General features: G+C 41.2%; 1 non-coding gene across 1 annotated transcript; it reads right to left on the bottom strand.

Moving 5' to 3' along the window:
• Positions 1-261: 261 nt before the first annotated feature.
• Positions 262-343, bottom strand: TRNAS-GCU (transfer RNA serine (anticodon GCU)). The gene has a single exon. It is a non-coding gene; the product is annotated as a tRNA-Ser (tRNA).
• Between the last annotated feature and the right edge of the window lie 15,120 nt (positions 344-15,463).

Here is a 15,463-nt window from a genome sequence, read left to right as displayed (position 1 = left end):
CTAAAAAAAAAAAGTAAAGAAAAGAAGGAAAAAAAAAAAGAAAGTAAAAAAAAAAAAAAAAAAAAAATGCATGAGTTCAATATTTTCATTCCATTTAAATAATTACAATGACAAGAGGTTAGTGTAATTTTCCAAAAATTAAGAGTGATATGTGTTAAACCCAAACCGCAAGGGGTGTAAGTGCAATTTAATTTACCTATAAAATAAAATGTCTGCATGTAAATAATCTACAGAATGAAATAAAATTGCCAAAAGAGAAAACGTCGCCTGAGAGATTCGAACTCTCGCGGGAAAATCCCATGTACTTAGCAGGCACACGCCTTAACCACTCGGCCAAAGCAACGTGGAATGAAACTCTCCTTCAATTGTTTCTATTTATATATATGTATTTCATTGTACCGACCATGTCTTCTGTCACCTGTAACTTGAAATCCAAATCCTCCAAACAAAACCAAATCAAATTATTCATTACCATGAAAGGCATAGACTTTCCTAGAAGAAATCGACTGCTCATCTCGATCTCCTCCCATTCGAGATAGCCTCATCGCTCGATCCGATTATTCTATGTGCTGCTCTGTTTGTCAACAACAACAGGGCTGTGAAGCAGAGATGGAGATTTTGGAGCTCGCTAACAGAGGATATGAAGATATATACGTAAAAGGACATTCCGTGAATTGACAATGCACTGTACTGAAATAAAGTAGGCAAAGCAGACAGTGCATTGTATAAGAAAAACAAATCGTTTTGGGCTTGTAATTGCTGGACATACATATACTTGTTATAGCAACAAACAATTGTCTTCGGCTTAGCCGCGTAGGTGGTTGGCGGTGAAATATGCAAGAGAAGGACAGGATTTCAGTCTTTAGAAGATTTGAAAAGGGTTTTGGAAAACAAAAGAAAAAAATTAAGCGAAATATAAATAAAATATATTTATATTTTATTTAATTTTACACATCATTTTTCTTTTTCTCTCCAAATTTTTTAACTAAACACTGTCTGTACGTGAACATGTGATCTTTGGGTTTCTAAAAGGAATCCCCTCTCTGATAATAAGGTAGATTGTAACTTTAGCTTCACTCCACTCCTATCATTTCAGCTGTTTTTTTAATTTTTTAGTTTTTTATAATATATATATATATATATATAGAAAAATAGATAGAATAATGTGACAATTTATAGTGATTTTTTAACTTTTTAACTATATTAGCCTAGTGCCAAACAAGGCCTAAAAAAAAAAAAAAAAATAATAAGAAAGGTAAAATAAAGAAAAAAAAAAAAAAACAAAGTATTTAACCTCTTAAAGGTTAATAAGAAAAAAAAAAGTATTGTTTATATCATACACTCTATTAGTTCGACTTAATGGTTGACTAATAGAGAAAATCATTCGTTATATGATTGGAAACTTCAAGAACTAAGACGTAGTTTTCTGAACTTTATGCAGGAATCTAAAATTTTTATAAATTTCAAAAGATGTATTTGTAAGTTGTAACTAACATTACAATAACTAAACACGACAAACATCATGGCTTGGGCATATGATATACACCCAAAAGGATTACATATTATAGGAGGGTATTGCTATACAAGTCTAAAAGTTAGATCAAATTTTCAAGCCCAATAATGCGGTAATCAATTAGGATATCTAAGATAACATTCTCTCTCATATTTTCTCAGCTATCAACCAATCATATCACTTATACATCACTGGGTCTATAAATAGGTGTAAAAAGTGAGCTTATATATCATTTTCTATTATGAAATTTCCCGTATTTGTAATTTTCCCTAAGGCTTGTTGAGGGACAAAAATTACGAGAGAAATTGTGTATAGACTTAAGTGTTGAGGTTGCCTCTATTAGGCGAGCAAGAATGATTAAGGAAGCATGCGCTAAAACCCAAGAGAAGTGAGTCAACAGTAGGCTGGAACAGGCCTGACCCGCCAAAGGTCCAAACAAGCTCCATGAAGAAAAATAGCTACGTCAAGTTGCGAAGGCAACACTTGCAGCAATCAATTTGCTGAGGCACTTTGTCTCAACGCCATCATTCCTAGTATTATTGATGCCGCCATCCCAAGTATTATCGACGCCGTCATCCCAAGTATTGTCGGTGCTGCCATTTGAACTTGCTGAGGGAAAAAGAAAATTGCAGCAACTAACTTGCTAAGGCAACACTTGCAGAGGCCAAGTTGCTGAGGTACTATGTTGGCGCCGCCATCTTTAGTATTGTTGGTGCTGCCACTTGAACTTGCCACAGGAAACAATCGCCATAGCAACTACAACCACCTCAACTTACTTGTAAAGGGAAGACTCCACCAAGGTGGTAACAACCTTTGAGAGAGGCTTTCCCTTTACAAGTAAAGGCTAATGCTTGTTGTTGATAGCAGGCCCCAAAGCATTGTTAGAGCTGACAGCAGGCCCCAAAGTCTTTATTAGCTCAGCGCTGATAGCAGGCCCATAAACTCACTAGCTTGGAGCTGATAGTAGGCCTCAAAGCTTACTAGTTGGACCTGATAGCAGGCTCAGAGATACTAGTATACTACGGCGACCCTGCAAAAATAAGAGCAGGGCAACCTGAAAGCAAGGGACTCCCTTCCCATTTACCTAGGTCATGGACTTACCGTAGTTGTACAAGCAAGACTAAGGAAGTCGCATTGGCTTGGTATGAGGCACAACCCTTTCTGTGGCCTGCACCTTGTAAATTTGGGGAGTTTGTGGTTAGGTGGCTAAGGGTGGAAGAGTCGTTGGAGTAAATACAAACATGGCAGATAGGAGGCTATGAAGTCTTGAGAATGCATGTCTTGGCCAAACTAAACTAAGAAGGCAAGTGCAGCAGCATGTATTATCGCTATAAGTGCATTTGCTGGGGTTCAAAAAAGGAAGTTGTTGAGGCATGTGCCAAACATATAGTTTTGTGCACATGCTGAGGTACTTGTGCCAAACTGGTAGTACATAATACATGCAGAGAGACACGTGGCAACCTCAGCATAGTGGTCCAAGACAGAATATTCCATGTGATCCTTAGGGATAGATGTCCTCATCTTATTTGGCCACTTAGTACTCTTGGTACCAAGGAAAAGCTTGTAAATAGGACTTATTTCCTAAGGCCAGGGGAGAGAACTTCTTGGAACTTAGGGGATATGCTGCCCATTTGTGCGTTGCCATTTCTTTCTTCTTGAGCCACTTGCGTCACCTTCACCTAACTACTCATTCGCTAACTCTTCCAGATTTTGTTGACTCATTAACATAGTTTTGCCTCTTTGATTACTCTGATAAGCACTGTTCACTTCGAACCACCTATATTTTTGCCGACTTCACTAGGGACTCATTGAGGACTACGACCACAATATTGTAATTGAAACAATACAGTCCCTTCAGGATACACAGAGGGAGATCCTAAAGGCTCAACAAGCCCTCACCGATGCCATCATAACCATGGCATCTAGGCTAGCTCCAGTGCAAGCCCCTCCACTACCTGTAGCAGTTCCAAACCCAATGCCTAACTCATTTCCTAAGAACCATGCTCTGATCCAAGTGCCTAACCTGTCAACGGTACCTCAAGAAAATGGAATAGCTGCTAGTTCAGTTACCCAGGAGCAGATTGGTCCTTACTAGCCGACACATTTTGTCACCATGGCTGATGTGTAGACACCCCAATTTTCACCGTTCTCAAGACTTGGAGGTCATCGCTTGTGCACTCGATGATTATGATTACATGTGCTCATTTTGGTGTTTATCAATTTCTCATTGCACTTATGAGATTAGATTCAAAACCACGGGAGTCTGAACTGTAGGGCTTATATTTCAAACTTCCGAAAGGGGGCGCGAAAAAAGTCGAGCTACAGCTTCTGCTTAGGATTTAGAGAACTTGACTTGAACTCATGATATAATATTTTATTTACACCTATGTGTTTCTTTGCATTGCATTTGCATAGGTGCATTTAAGTCACTGTGTTTGCCATCTGCTATTTCTGGACGGTTTGCCAGAGGCTTGCCTAAAAGCTTGCCAGAAGGCTGACCGATCACAAGTTCTGCATGATGGGAATACAATCCTCGGATCTGGATTACCGTTGTACCGTTTGATCCGCCTTTCACTTTTCGGTGTTAGACACGAGATGTATATTAGGTAGTCTTGCTGAGGTACCCTTTTGACCATTTGGCCTACCTGCATATCAAAGGCCATAGAGACTGTTCCAAACTCAGACATGTTGCTCGCCTGAATATAGGATTGTGTGAAACCACATTGTTTGAATAGTGAACCCTAGCTCCTAACGAAACTAGGATATGGGTAACCCTACCCCCTCATAGGGGTGTTTTGGTTCTCGCTTACATGGTATGTGCTTTACAGTGAAACTGTACAGAAACGTGCATATCAGTTTTGGAGGGTAGAATTCAGTGTTAAGTGCAGTCCTACAGCTTTGATTATATCTTTATATGGTTAACATCTGAGCTGAGGTGCTGTGCGGTTTCTGATTTTTGCTTTCCTTTTTGCTTTATTTCTTTTTGCTAGGTAGTTTATCATAATTGCTTCGGACAGTTCGGATATCCCTCGAGCACTCTGGACCTATGTTAGGAGGCTTTACAGATCTGGAGACCTTGTTAGGGGACAACTAGTGTTTGCTTCGCTCCCACCGATTACTAGATTGAGAAGAGTTAGGCGCAATTCACCGATCCAATGATCAGTTGCATCAAGTCAGGCTTAGTCTTCTACATCCACTCCAGTAAGAGATTACACGCCAATTGCAATGGCACAATATCCCCCGGTCAGCATAGAGGACTTGATTTGTCATCTCCAGCAAACAGTAGAAACCATGCAGCAAGATGCTGCTCGCCAGGCTGAAGTCACAACTCATCAAGCTGAAGTGATAAATAGGCTGTAGCAACAACAACCACAGTCGGCAGCGACTTCTGCTTCCCATGCACCTACTGCAGTTATCTCAGCACTTAGAATCACTACCAATGACCAAGAGAATCTGGGCAATCCAGTAGACCCCATCCCACCACAAGCCTCCAAGGCGCCAGTGTACCAAACCGAGCCTCCGTTTGAATTCGAAGTTGACCCAACTGTACTTAAAGTCAACAAGTTAGAGAAGCTTTTCAAGCGGGCACAAGGCGTGAACTCTATCGCCAACATCGAAGATGGATATACTGACTCTGCATTAACCTTGCCAAACTGGTTTAAAATGCCACACATAGACTGATTCGATGGCTCTGGGGTCCTATGGTTTATCTGTGGTTGTTTTCTGATATGTTGTGGACAATGGTCCTCACTAAACTTCAAAAGATGTCACTTTTCAGCCGGACCTTGTCAGGGATAGTGGCTATCTGGTATGCAAAGCTGGAGGATTCAGTAAAGCGAAGCTGGGAGGAAATGGCTGAGGCCTTCATCGCACAATACTCAAACAACACGCAAATCAAGGTCATAACCCGTGATCTTGAGGCAACCCGTTAGGAGCCAAAGGAGGGCTTCTCAGACTTTGTAATGAGGTGGATGGCCAACGCTTTGATGAAGAATACTAGGCCGTTAGAGAAAGATCCAATCAGAATGGTGGTTTGCAATCTGCAAGGGAAATTATTGCAGAAGATGATCGTCTTACCGTTGTTCACATTCACTGAGCTTCATGAGATAGGGGTTCAGATTGAAGATGCAATGAAACAGGGGTTGATAACCGATGAGAAGGAGCAAGCTAAGAGGTGTTTTCACGCAGTTCCAATGCAACCACTATTGGAAGCACAACTGCGCAGCCATCTGATGTAAGTGTTGTTACCACTACAACCAAAATTGCCAATCCCTTCACCGATACAACTCCACAAACTTCAAACAACCAAGCTCGATCCTAGAGGACCTTTACCCTACTCTATATGCCTTTATCACAAGCCCTGAGTGTGTTGATAAAAAAAAGGCACCTCAAGCCATTAGAGTCTTGCCCATTATCCGATCCTCTCCCACCAAAACACAACCCAGCCAAGTACTACGCTTTTCACCAGCAACACGGTCATGACACTGACCAATGTTTCAGGCTGCGTCATGTGATTCAAGATCTCATCGACAACAAGGTGATAGCACCACCCTAAAAGCCAAATGTAACCACCAACCCTCTCCTGGCCCACAACCAAGCTCCCCACCTCAGAACCTAAGCCTAATACATACACTGGCCATTCCCTCTGAGCCCAACGTATATATTACCCCTTCTCGCCTACCCAAACCGACGTTGTTCATCCCTGAAAGCACGAACTTGTGCATAATGGACACGTCCACACTTCAACCCGAACCCGTGGTGGTGACAGTGGCAGAAAGAGGGAAGTTAGCCTTGGAGGAAAATGCCAATCCATTCCCTGGGAGCTCTGCGAACTTAGCTAACGAGGTGTATGACCCGTGCTGTTATATTGTGCTAACTAATTAAGCCAAACCAAAAGTGGTATTGCCGACAGTGGCAGAGGTCAATGTGGTTAGGGGGGATTGCCCAAGTCAGGGACTAGATGATCTCGCGAAGCTAGAAAAGGACTTAGACAATCTGCATGTCACGACCCTATTTTGTCCCTAGTAGAATGGTGCCGTGATGGCCAGTAATCCGAGATTACCAAAGGCCAACTTACCAAGTTCACACACAATCAGAGTATACATATGGGGCATACATGTACGGAAGTAATAAATTTAAATCTAAATCGTCCATAAGAGCGGTGCATAGATCAAATGAAATGTCATACACTTTAACATGGTTTACAATTCGAATACAACAAAAGAAAGCACATATTACATCATGATCAAAAGGCTTCTCAAGCCAACATATACAAAAGAAATATACTACAAAGCCAGAAGCATGATCTTCAAGATGCTACAAAATACGAATCCAAAACAACTTGCAAATAATCATCTAGGTGTCATCGCCTTCTTGCTCATCACCTACATATATATAGAGAGGGTGAGCTTGGATACTCAGTGAATGATATTAGAAATAAAGGTTTAAAATGAATGATATCTGAGATCTTTATCAAAACAATACATATAATAACTTGTACAAATCAAGGGATGAACCAAGTTCATCTATCAAATCTTTCAAAGCTTCAAGGGATGCTTACTAACATCAATATAATACAAGGGATGACATTCCAAACAAACCCACACGGTAAACCGTCGGTGGCAAGACAAGGGAGATATCTCAAACAAGGGTGCTAGTTGCATTATAGTCCCCTAGCACTAAGGACTTTCAAAACAAGGGTACTAGTTGCATTATAGTCCCTTAGCACTAAGGACTTTCAAAACAAGGGTACTAGCTGCATTATAGTCCTCTAGCACTAAGGACTTTCCAAGAATGTCATCAAAACAAATATAATACTTGATACAAAACTAGGGATAGTCATTAATGCTTGATCAAATACTTTTCCAAAGCAAAGCAAAGCTTTATCAAAACTTTATAAAATAGCTTTATTAAAAATACCACTCACATAGCTCTTCGGGTGTAGAGGTTACAAGCAAGGATCCAAGGCCTGCAAGTACATAATAAATCCCATTGAATGCATTTCAAGAAGATAAGAAGAGATGCTCAAAGATGGATGTGAAATGCATCCTTAGAGCAAGCTTTACATGACAGGAAAGGATCTCGGCATTTCTTTCAAAACTAAGTCAAGCCAAAGAAAAACATGCCGGGGTTCAAAACACTGTCCCATCTTCTCGGGAAAACATGCTGGGTACCAACCAGGTCTTGGCCGAGGTCCCACACCTCTTGCCCGCAGTGTGGTCCCGATGACCACATTCAAGGAAATGAAGTCGGGAAAATCTGGGTTTCCCTTCGAGGAGCATGAAGAACATGAACATGAAGAACACAAAGAACATGAACGCTAAAATCTTAACTTGTTATTACAAAATCTGAGATTTCATGAGATGAGTTCGAAAACATGGACCTGGGTATGCTTGGAGGTTTCACGAAAAACAAACACAAAAACATGGATCTTGATACAAACTTTCGGATCAAAACATGGTTTTCTTTCAAGAACACAAGAACATCATTTTCTCTTTCTAAAACCGAATTTCAAAGCAATGCATTGCTCATGAATCACGCTAGATCATACAATGTAGTTAGATGAACATAAAGAACAACAAGAGCAAAACAAGAATCTAACCTCAAAACACGAATCCAACGGTTCAAACTCTAAAGATCAAGCTTGAATATCTATTCTCACTCTAAGAACCCTTATTCCTCTCCTCCTAGAGCTTCTCTCTCTACAAGGCTAGGATATGACAAAGTGATATGGGTTTCTCAGCTAGCACCTAACTTAAACCTTTGTTGGGACACGTGGCACTACCGGATTGGGTTTCCTCAAAAGGTGACAGAACGATAAGACAAGTGTAAGGCAAAGTGTATACAACAAGCAAGGTGACATGGGCACTCCGGCAGGTAATGACGTCGGATCAAGACATAAGCTTCGGCAAGTAAGGTCTCAATGATCTCGGCTAGGAAGGATAACACTTGGCCTAGCTGTGCCACACCTCGGCCTAGATGTGCCACACCTCGGTCTAGGTCATACCAGTCCCGGTACAAGGTCACTTGGTGCAAGGTTCAAGGATGTCGGATGCCCAGATGATAGCATCTCGGCCTAGATGATAGACATCTCGGCCAATATGCCAGGGCGAAGGTGGAGGTCAACCGAAGTGGTTCCAAGATGGTCTTAGGTGTAAGAAGTTCAAAGGTGCGACCTAGGCTTAAGATGACCTCGGCCTAACACACGCAAGCAAGGAACAAAGCATGCAAACAACACTTAGATAAAACAAATCAAGGTCTGCAAATAGGCAAGCTTATTCAAGACAAGGATCATGCAATGCATGCAAGCATGACTAAGAAAAGGTGAGGGTTGTTATATCCTACCCACCTTAAAGAAGTTTGGTCCCCAAACTTAAGTTACCTTGCCCCGAAAACAACTCCGGATAACGTATTTTCATTTCTTCTTCCATTTCCCATGTAGCATCCTTGCCATAGTGCTCTTTCCATTCAATCTTCACCATCGATATCGACTTGTTCCTCAACTGTTTCACTTGCCTATCAAGAATCCGTATTGGCTTCTCCTTATAACCCAAATCTTCATTAATCACAATCCCAAAATAATCAATCGCATGCAATGGATCCCAAATATACTTCTTCAACATCGAAATGTGAAACACATTGTGGACTTGACTTAGTTCTGGCAGCAAAGCAAGTCTGTAAGCAACTGGGTTAACTCTGTCAAGAATTTCAAACGGCCCGATGTAACGAGGTGCTAACTTATCTTTCTTTCCAAATCTTGAAACTCCTTTCATCGGCGAAATTTTTAAGAATACATGATCTCCATCTTCAAATTCTAACTCTCTTCTTCTCTGGTCGGTGTAACTCTTCTGCTGACTCTGAGCAGTTTTAATTCTTTGTTGAATAAGCTTAATCTTCTCGGTCGTCACTCGAACTAGTTCAGGACCAATCAAAGCTTTGTCTCCTACTTCGGTCCAACATATCGGCGATCTGCACTTCCTTCCATACAGAGCTTCATATGGCGCCATGCCAATGCTAGCTTGATAACTGTTATTGTAGGCAAATTCTACCAATGGCAAATGCGCTTCCCAACTTCCCTTGAGGTCCAATACACATAATCTCAACATATCTTCAAGTATCTGAATCGTTCTTTCGATTTGCCCATCGATCTGGCGATGAAAAGTTGTGCTAAACTTCAATTCGGCTCCTAAGGCTCCTTGTAGACTCTGCCAAAATCTAGAAACAAACTTCGGATCTCACTCTGACACGATGGACATCGGCGTTCCATGAAGTCTAACAATCTCGTTCATATATAACAAGGCAAGTTGGTCAGCATTAAATGTAGTCTTAACAGGCAAGAAGTGTGCTGACTTGGTTAATCTGTCAACTATAACCCAAATCGAATTCATACCCCTTTGTGTCCTCGGCAAGCCAATCACAAAATCTATGGACATGTGTTCCCATTTCCACTCAGGAATTAACAAGAGTTGAAGAAGTCTTGCTAGCCTCTGATGCTCTGCTTTCACTTGTTGACAATATAGACACTGAGATACAAACTCAGCTATTTCTCTCTTCATATTTGGCCACCAAAAAGTCTGCTTCACATCTTGATACATCTTGGTATTTCCTGGATGAACGGCAAATCTGGAACCATGGGATTCCTGCAAAATTCTCCTTTTCAACTCTGGGATGTCAGCCACACATAACCTTCCTTCAAACTTAAATACCTAATTCTCAATGGTGTACCCTGACCTCGGCTTGGTGACAAACTCATCAATCACTTTCTTGAAGAATTCATCCTCCATTTGCTTGGTCTTCACTTCCTCAATAATAGTCGGCTCCACTGAAATCATTGTTAGACATGCCAAATTTTCATCTATCTTCCTGCTCAATTCGTTGGCTACCAAGTTTGCTTTACCTAGATGATACTAGATCTGCATGTCGTAGTCCTTCAAGCCATCTTCTCTGCCTCATATTCAATTCTTTCTGAGTGAACAAATACTTCAGACTCTTGTGGTCGGTGAAAACTTGGCAAGAAGCTCCATACAAGTAATGGCGCCAAATTTTCAAGGCAAACACTTCGCAAATCTTCATTAATCAAATCTTCATTAATCACAATCCCAAAATAATCAATCGCATGCAATGGATCCCAAATATACTTCTTCAACATCGAAATGTGAAACACATTGTGGACTTGACTTAGTTCTGGCAGCAAAGCAAGTCTGTAAGCAACTGGGTTAACTCTGTCAAGAATTTCAAACGGCCCGATGTAACGAGGTGCTAACTTATCTTTCTTTCCAAATCTTGAAACTCCTTTCATCGGCGAAATTTTTAAGAATACATGATCTCCATCTTCAAATTCTAACTCTCTTCTTCTCTGGTCGGTGTAACTCTTCTGCTGACTCTGAGCAGTTTTAATTCTTTGTTGAATAAGCTTAATCTTCTCGGTCGTCACTCGAACTAGTTCAGGACCAATCAAAGCTTTGTCTCCTACTTCGGTCCAACATATCGGCGATCTGCACTTCCTTCCATACAGAGCTTCATATGGCGCCATGCCAATGCTAGCTTGATAACTGTTATTGTAGGCAAATTCTACCAATGGCAAATGCGCTTCCCAACTTCCCTTGAGGTCCAATACACATAATCTCAACATATCTTCAAGTATCTGAATCGTTCTTTCGATTTGCCCATCGATCTGGCGATGAAAAGTTGTGCTAAACTTCAATTCGGCTCCTAAGGCTCCTTGTAGACTCTGCCAAAATCTAGAAACAAACTTCGGATCTCGCTCTGACACGATGGACATCGGCGTTCCATGAAGTCTAACAATCTCGTTCATATATAACAAGGCAAGTTGGTCAGCATTAAATGTAGTCTTAACAGGCAAGAAGTGTGCTGACTTGGTTAATCTGTCAACTATAACCCAAATCGAATTCATACCCCTTTGTGTCCTCGGCAAGCCAATCACAAAATCTATGGACATGTGTTCCCATTTCCACTCAGGAATTAACAAGAGTTGAAGAAGTCTTGCTAGCCTCTGATGCTCTGCTTTCACTTGTTGACAATATAGACACTGAGATACAAACTCAGCTATTTCTCTCTTCATATTTGGCCACCAAAAAGTCTGCTTCACATCTTGATACATCTTGGTATTTCCTGGATGAACGGCAAATCTGGAACCATGGGATTCCTGCAAAATTCTCCTTTTCAACTCTGGGATGTCAGCCACACATAACCTTCCTTCAAACTTAAATACCTAATTCTCAATGGTGTACCCTGACCTCGGCTTGGTGACAAACTCATCAATCACTTTCTTGAAGAATTCATCCTCCATTTGCTTGGTCTTCACTTCCTCAATAATAGTCGGCTCCACTGAAATCATTGTTAGACATGCCAAATTTTCATCTATCTTCCTGCTCAATTCGTTGGCTACCAAGTTTGCTTTACCTAGATGATACTAGATCTGCATGTCGTAGTCCTTCAAGCCATCTTCTCTGCCTCATATTCAATTCTTTCTGAGTGAACAAATACTTCAGACTCTTGTGGTCGGTGAAAACTTGGCAAGAAGCTCCATACAAGTAATGGCGCCAAATTTTCAAGGCAAACACTTCGCAAATCTTCATTAATCAAATCTTCATTAATCACAATCCCAAAATAATCAATCGCATGCAATGGATCCCAAATATACTTCTTCAACATCGAAATGTGAAACACATTGTGGACTTGACTTAGTTCTGGCAGCAAAGCAAGTCTGTAAGCAACTGGGTTAACTCTGTCAAGAATTTCAAACGGCCCGATGTAACGAGGTGCTAACTTATCTTTCTTTCCAAATCTTGAAACTCCTTTCATCGGCGAAATTTTTAAGAATACATGATCTCCATCTTCAAATTCTAACTCTCTTCTTCTCTGGTCGGTGTAACTCTTCTGCTGACTCTGAGCAGTTTTAATTCTTTGTTGAATAAGCTTAATCTTCTCGGTCGTCACTCGAACTAGTTCAGGACCAATCAAAGCTTTGTCTCCTACTTCGGTCCAACATATCAGCGATCTGCACTTCCTTCCATACAGAGCTTCATATGGCGCCATGCCAATGCTAGCTTGATAACTGTTATTGTAGGCAAATTCTACCAATGGCAAATGCGCTTCCCAACTTCCCTTGAGGTCCAATACACATAATCTCAACATATCTTCAAGTATCTGAATCGTTCTTTCGATTTGCCCATCGATCTGGCGATGAAAAGTTGTGCTAAACTTCAATTCGGCTCCTAAGGCTCCTTGTAGACTCTGCCAAAATCTAGAAACAAACTTCGGATCTCGCTCTGACACGATGGACATCGGCGTTCCATGAAGTCTAACAATCTCGTTCATATATAACAAGGCAAGTTGGTCAGCATTAAATGTAGTCTTAACAGGCAAGAAGTGTGCTGACTTGGTTAATCTGTCAACTATAACCCAAATCGAATTCATACCCCTTTGTGTCCTCGGCAAGCCAATCACAAAATCCATGGACATGTGTTCCCATTTCCACTCAGGAATTAACAAGAGTTGAAGAAGTCTTGCTAGCCTCTGATGCTCTGCTTTCACTTGTTGACAATATAGACACTGAGATACAAACTCAGCTATTTCTCTCTTCATATTTGGCCACCAAAAAGTCTGCTTCACATCTTGATACATCTTGGTATTTCCTGGATGAACGGAAAATCTGGAACCATGGGATTCCTGCAAAATTCTCCTTTTCAACTCTGGGATGTCAGCCACACATAACCTTCCTTCAAACTTAAATACCTAATTCTCAATGGTGTACCCTGACCTCGGCTTGGTGACAAACTCATCAATCACTTTCTTGAAGAATTCATCCTCCATTTGCTTGGTCTTCACTTCCTCAATAATAGTCGGCTCCACTGAAATCATTGTTAGACATGCCAAATTTTCATCTATCTTCCTGCTCAATTCGTTGGCTACCAAGTTTGCTTTACCTAGATGATACTAGATCTGCATGTCGTAGTCCTTCAAGCCATCTTCTCTGCCTCATATTCAATTCTTTCTGAGTGAACAAATACTTCAGACTCTTGTGGTCGGTGAAAACTTGGCAAGAAGCTCCATACAAGTAATGGCGCCAAATTTTCAAGGCAAACACTTCGGCTGCTAGTTCTAAATCATGGGTAGGATAGTTCTTTTCATGAGGCTTCAATTGACGAGATGCATATGCTATGACTTTACCCCCTTGCATTAATACACAACCCAAACCCTTATGTGAAGCATCACTATAAATATGAAATTCCTCATTACTTGATGGTAGTACAAGAACTGCTGCTGTAACTAACCTCGTCTTAAGTTCCTGGAAGGCTGATTCTCTATCCTCGGTCCATTCATATGTCACCCCTTTCTGAGTCAATTGTGTCAATGGTACTGCAATCCTTGAGAAATCCTTCACAAACTTTCTGTAATAACCTGCCAAGCCCAGAAAACTACGAACCTCAGATACGTTAGTCAGCATCGGCCAATTCACAATGGCTTCAATCTTACTTGGATCAACAGAGATACCTTCTTCATTAATCACATGCCCCAAAAATGAAATGCTAGAAAGTCAAAACTCACACTTGCTAAGCTTGGCATATAATTTTCTACCCCTCAGAACTTGTAAGGCAAGTCTCAGTTGCCTCACATGCTCATCATTGCTCTTGGAATAGATCAATATATCGTCGATGAAAACAGCCACGAACTCATCTAGGTATGGCTTGAAGACTCTATTTATCAAATCCATGAATGCTGCAGGAGCATTAGTCACTCCAAAAGGCATTACCAAAAATTCGTAGTGGCCATATCTTGTCCGAAAAGCAGTCTTCTCAACATCCTCGGCTTTAACCTTCAGCTGATGGTAGTCCGACCTGAGATCAATTTTGGAAAAGACTCGTGATCCTTGTAGTTGATCAAGCAAATCATCGATCCTCGGCAATGGGTACTTATTCTTAATGGTCACCTTGTTCAGTTCTCGGTAGTCGATACAAAGACGAAGTGTACTATCTTTTTTCTTCACAAATAGAACTGGTGCTCTCCAAGGTGAATTGCTCGGCCTAATAAAGCCCTTATCTCACAACTCTTGTAATTGCAACTTCAACTCCTTAAGCTCGGCTGGGGCCATTCTATAGGGTGTTTTGGAGATAGGTTGGGTTCCCGACATGACGTCAATAGCAAACTCTATTTCTCTATCGACTAAGCAGCCAGGCAAGTCATTTGGAAAGACGCTGGGGAATTCCATAACAACTGGGATGCTGGCCAATTCAACGTTTCCGCTCAGATTGCTTAGTATACTACACAAATAACCTTGACACCCTTTTTGAATCAACTTATAGGCCTTTATGGATGAGATCAAGTAAGGTGGAGATACTACTCCTTTACCCTGAAACGTGACCTCGGCTTCGTTTGGGGGTTTCAATGTGACACTTTTGGAAACACAGTTAATGGATGCATGATTTTCTACTAACCAATACATTCCCAATATGACATCAAAGTGAGCTATGTTCAACGGCATCAAATCAACTAATAACTCTACATCCTCGATTACAACAACACATGCCCTATAAATGGATGCAATAGTCATAGTTCTCCCTAATGGAGTAGACATAGATAACACATAACCAAGGGGTTCTAGTTCCCTATTCAACTTCTTGGCAAATTTAGCAGATACAAATGAATGCGTAGAACCCAAATCAATCAATATATATGCATCTTGAGAGCAAATTGGAAGGGTACCTGACACTACTGTCTCGGCACTCTGGGTGTCCCCTGGCACCAATGCAAAAACTCTGCCATGCCTCGCCTGCGCCCTTTCGACGTTATTTTTCTGTGCAGAGCCTGGAGTATTCCCATTCTTCTTACCATTGTCAGCCTTTGTCTTCGGGCAGTCCTTCACACGATGACCTATCTTGCCACATTCAAAGCAAGCTCCTGATGCCCAACGACAGACTCCAAAATGTG

This window comes from Camellia sinensis, chromosome 5 (genome assembly GCF_055761805.1).
Source record: "Camellia sinensis isolate YWXY chromosome 5, ASM5576180v1, whole genome shotgun sequence".
NCBI lineage: Eukaryota > Viridiplantae > Streptophyta > Magnoliopsida > Ericales > Theaceae > Camellia > Camellia sinensis.
The sequence above is the reverse complement of the archived record's forward strand: the minus strand, read 5'-3'. Positions and strand labels throughout refer to the sequence as shown.